This window comes from Zonotrichia leucophrys, chromosome 4 (genome assembly GCF_028769735.1).
Source record: "Zonotrichia leucophrys gambelii isolate GWCS_2022_RI chromosome 4, RI_Zleu_2.0, whole genome shotgun sequence".
NCBI lineage: Eukaryota > Metazoa > Chordata > Aves > Passeriformes > Passerellidae > Zonotrichia > Zonotrichia leucophrys.
In genome coordinates, this window is record NC_088173.1 from 8,552,529 (window position 1) to 8,558,160 (window position 5,632).

The window sequence follows — 5,632 nt, forward strand, 5'->3', positions numbered from 1 at the left end:
ATGTTAAACAATTATTTTATTAATTTATAATACATACAACTTAAGAAATGCTTTAAAAAAAGTTATATTGGAGTCCTTTCCAATTCTGGGTCAGGTCAGGAAAAACCAATGTTGATGTATTAAATATTATTCTATAAGTCAACAATAGATTAGCCTCAGTAATTTAGCAGACACGGTTAAATATTCTTAAATATGCATATATACAATTGTGCAGCCTTAAAGAAGTCCTTTAATTCCTATCTTCTCCTCCCAAAGCTGTGCACCCTGTAAACACAGTGCTGGCTTCTAAGCTTTGTGTCTCTCATCTGGACTTAGGATACTTGAAGAGGAATGTTACAATAGTGGAAATCACAGCAATTCTATCTGAACTCTGTGAGAGGAGAGATGCTCAACTGGCAAAATTAACATCAAGTCTCTCTAGAAGTAGCAGCTCCTTTAATTTCCAGTTTTAGGTTAAATTATTGCTTACACGTTTTCTGCTTGAAATGGATTTTTAACATACTACAAAATATTGGGGTTTAAGTTTCCCTCTTGATGGTAACATCTTTTCAGTGACTTATTCACCATAACTGCTTCATACATTTAACAGGTCTTTCCTAAGCACATGCAGTCCAATGCCAGTCTCTGCAAATTCTTTTCAATTCTCTGCAACATGAGTTACACATGGTCTAGTTTAGCACACAACATTTAGGCACTGTTTTGTAGTTTACTATTCTCTTTCAAATTTATGTCTGCAATGAGTTCATATTCTGATTGCCAGACTCCATCCTTTATGAAAAAAAGAGTCTGGGTTAGACTTTTCAAATCAGGAACTACTTTCACATTCCCTGTTATCTCACTGAACCAAACTGTTCACTGACAATATTATCCAGTAGGAACACTGCATATCCTAACAAGTTAGAAAGCCTATTGCTAGCATAAAAGGATCAGAGATACACACTTGGAGTGGATGAGTTAGATATTTATATCAGCACAATGAAACCAGTTTAAACATACAGCCACTAAAAATATCAGTTACATTGTATCAGAATATGACTTCTTGAAACATTTCTAAACATGACTTAAAAAATGTATTCATAAGCCTAAAATACTGTAATAAAAAGTCTTCAGCTGACTACTAAGTCTAGTTTTCAACATGAAGCAAAGTAACTTTCATTTATTAAACTATAAATGAGGAGCAAACAACAAGAAAAAAGCATGTTTCAATAAACATTATAAAAATCTATTTGTTCTCTCAAAGTGAGCATTTGTCAATGGTTCCCTTCTCCATAAAAACTACAATTAACTACAAAAGTCTTACTTACCTGAACATAAATTGTTCTAACTGGATCCTACTTGTGGGCCTTAGATATACTGTCACATGACAGGAGCTGTCTGGACAGGTCAAGAATTTTCTTTGGAAACAATTAGTCATGCATTACAGGCTCCAGCTTAGGAAAAGACTGTTCTGCACTCAGCGCAGCTCTCATCAGCAATTCCATTTTGGTCTGGCTATTTTAAATGAAGAGATGCTGAGTTTAGAGGGAAGCTTACCTTCTGCATTATTATTCTACATGATAGCAGAATGGTCTATCAACTAGAGCATAACCAAAACAAATCAATCACACACCAAAACAAAAAAGAGAACAGAAGTTAATACACAGTCTACATAACTACTGAAATGGACTGCTAGCTTTTGTTTAACTTGCACCATTCAATATAATTTCATTCAGTACAAAACTATTTTCTGCCATACTCAGAACTCTAAACCTAATCTTCAAGTCCAATCTTTTCAGGGCTGCTTCTCCTAATTCCTATGTTTCATCTCTAAGTTGTTCCTACCGGTCTGTTGTATTTTGAAGAGCCAAGCATTTATGAACCCCTTTTCAAGAATATAAATCTTAATGAAATATTAATGAGCTAAACAAACCAGAAGACTTCTTTTAAAGGACAACTTCCATGAAACCAGTAAAATGTAGTTTCATAAAAATGTATATTACCCAGGTGTTATGTGGTAGGGACACATATATACATCAGCACAAGTGTCAACATATGACCTTTCATGCAAGGAATCAGGGGGTTTTAATCTTTCAAACACGGTTTCTAATTCAGCCTACAGTGACTGACATATCAGAAAGATGAAAGTTCAAAAAGTAATGAACTGCAAAGTACTGTTACCAACAAAACAGTCCAAATGGATATCTAATTAACAATAAATGTATGGTTTAAGCAGTGACTTTTTTTCAATTCTAGAGTACTTTGCCCCTTGAAATTATTCTACTTTCTTAAGAATAAGACTGTTTTCTTAGTACACCAGTATCCCCTGATTCACCCAGCCTACAGAGAAAACTTTACAAAGAATAAACACAGGAGTTAAGAGGGTAGCACCATTAGAAAGAATCACTCCATCCAGAAAAAAACCCCTTCATTTTTCCTTATCCAACTTTGACATTTAGCAGCCTAGTAATACAGGGTAAAAGAAGCTCTCATAACTTTATATTGATAACATTCATAATGGTCATGCATATTACAATCAAGTTTCTAGGGTGACATTTGCAAGTAAGCCTTCATGCAGATAGGCATTCAGCTCATTAATTCCAAGTTCGTATTTCCTATTAGTCCCTGAGAAGTTAATATTTCTACCTACAATATGGCTATTAAAGGCATTATAATGATCATACACTTAGCTGTTTGTCATGGAAATGCAACATGGCTATAGGGAGAAGCACAGAAATTACAGCAAATTAGCAGTGATGAATATAGATTTCTGAAATGCTTTCTTTTCATAAGCAAGGTTGCTGAAGAGCAACATAAATGATTTTAGTCACAGGTACAAAAGTAGCCAGCGCCACTTATCCTTAATAAGTCACTACTGTGAATCCAAGACATTTGAGGCTCTGAGATCTCTCTGAGTGTTTCTTTTACACAAAATCATCTGGATTTTTACCTAATGTAGGGTCATCATGAACCTTATTTTAATTACTCAACAGCAGTGCTGGGAGAACTTAAAAGAACCACGGATTTTCTTTGCTTAACAAGTCTTTCACCTCTTCAATTAAAGTGATCTCTTTAAACTGTTCAGAATTCAAATGGGGGTTTTGGTGGACAATTTGCATTATTGCCAGCTGCTCAAAACCCATAAACTAGGGCTACAAAACAAGGGGACCAATTTAAAATTAAGACTTTAGGGTAGGGGGTGGAGGGAAGGGAAAAAAGACAAGTTCTTTTTCCTTGGCTCCTGGCTTCTAAGCAGGTACAGATTGCATTTTAAAGCTCTTCCCACAGTCTTTGGGGCTAAATAATGACTTTCAGGAAAAAAAAAATTAAAACTGACTTTTAAGTAAGCCTGTGTCTGAGAGACAGTGTATTACATTTAAACATCATGATTTTGAGAATTACAAAAACATATAATTTAACAAATTGAATCAGAAATTATAATTTACATCTAAGTACTGTAAAAAGTTTTTACAAACTATTTTTCTTGGGTTTAAGTATCATGGGAAAAATTTTGGATTTGCATAAATAGTTTATTAAAATTACTCTTACTGACCTATTACAAAAAATGTACTGACTTCCTGTATCTCCATAAACATTTTCATTTCTGGTCAAGTTTGTCAATCCCAATATAAACTTCGAGTCACAACTATTTAACAGCAGATGAGCTCTTCAGAATTCTTCGTGTAGGGTCAGAGAGAAAGTCCTTCTCCCTCAGAACTTATTTCCACCTATGACTAAAAAATTTAAAAGAATTTGTTTCTATTATATGACAGTAAGTAAGAAATCTTTATTCACCAGTTAAAGGCAACTATATCTAAAACTAATAATTAGCTCTAACAGGGATTCATTGATGCCTTCACCATTAGTTCAGCAGGGTAAAGATGAAACAGGCATAATTTGCTAAATTATTATTATCAACTTGATACCTAACTTAACTGTTCAAGGAAATTTGAAATAGGTAAGTTTATTTGTAGGAACTGCTGAGTTGCAAGAAGCTAAACAAGTTAGTATAATGTAATAGTTATTTTAGCAAAGAGTAGGCTGTGTCCTGGAAGTCCTACTACAGCTTCTGGTCTGCTCAAACTGCAATTTTTTTCTTTGCCAAGTGAAAAAAAGGTAATATATTATCTTCTCACTAGCAATCAAAATAAATAGATTTAGTATTTCAGAAGCAACATCAAAAGAAAATCCTGACAACTGCCGCAGGCATTAAACAGTTGATTAAAGCTCCTGCCATCTTCAATTTCCATCACTATAATTAATGAATTGAAAAGGATTGTATGAAAATGTTTTGTAACATTCTTACCAGGTGAGTGTACTACTTCTTCAGGAGAGTACCACTTGAGATAAAATTCATCTCTCAATATAGGCATTTTCTTAAATTTCCTGATTATATTTTAAGTCAGAGACATTGTATTAATAAAATATCCAAAATACTTTTTGAGGGAGTAAGTCTGGCCTCCTTACAAAGGGATTTAACTTTTTAGTTGCTCGGAGCTCTACTTTGGATCTTTATATTATTTCTTAAAGAAAAAGTCACAGGTATAATATAGAATTGCCTGCTAACCAAGCCTATGACTGCTGATGCACCTAGAAGTAGACAAGATCTTAAGCATCAGTACTGTTGATGTGGAAGCTTTACAAATGGGATACTCTGTAAACCTGTAAGCCCCATTGTTCACTGCTCTGGTCTCAGCACACATCACACCTGAAGCAGCTTTACTGTCCCTGGCTTTGGGTGCTGCTGGCAAGGTAGCTGTGGATGTGCTATGGGAAGTCTGAGAAGTAAACCAAGGCAAATAGCTGCTATGAACATATCAGAAGCCATATCCTCCACTAGAGTGAAGGGATGGGTTTCCACTTCAGTGGAAAACTGCATCCATGACACAAGTCATAGTCAAATGAAATTTTTTATAAAATCTAGGCCTCATATGATCCAGTATTCATTTTATTGAAAACTGACACAAAAGAAATCAATTATATTTCTGGTCATAAGTATTTATCACCAGTTATCACTTCCGCTCAATTCCAACCTCTCCTCTGCACCTCCAACCTCCCCCATCCCTGCTGCCATCAATGTTAGGTTTCTGTGCTCCCACAGGCTGACTCTACTCTGAGGTTACAATTGATACTTCTGGGTGAGAGGAGGGCAGCAGACCCAGATTTGTACTGAAGAAGAGGTTGAAATTGATTTTTAGAAAATTATAAGCCTTTACTTTGTAGAGAAAGCATGGGTGGCACTCAGATGCCTGAGGCCAGCACAACACTGGGATTTGTTTATGAAAAATCATATTCTGTCAAGTCAAAGAAACACCCTTGTAGGCTTATATGAAAAGCATAGCTGAGCTATTCTCAAAGTGAACAGTAGGAATCAACAGATGAAAGCTGTGCAAAACATGAATTTTGGTAACAGATACAGAAGGCTTAGATTTAAGAAAACTTAAAACTTTCTAGACCACTCCCACTATGGACAATTTAGGAATATAATACTTACTAGGGAATATTTTACAGAGAATAAATATTTTGAAGACATAGAAAAATAGTTCACAGCATCAAGGTACCTGTAATACATTACCTTGAAATAAAACTTGTATTTAAAAGATTAAAAAGAGAAGACTATTCTTGTAGTGGTATCAACTTTTCATTCATACAAATA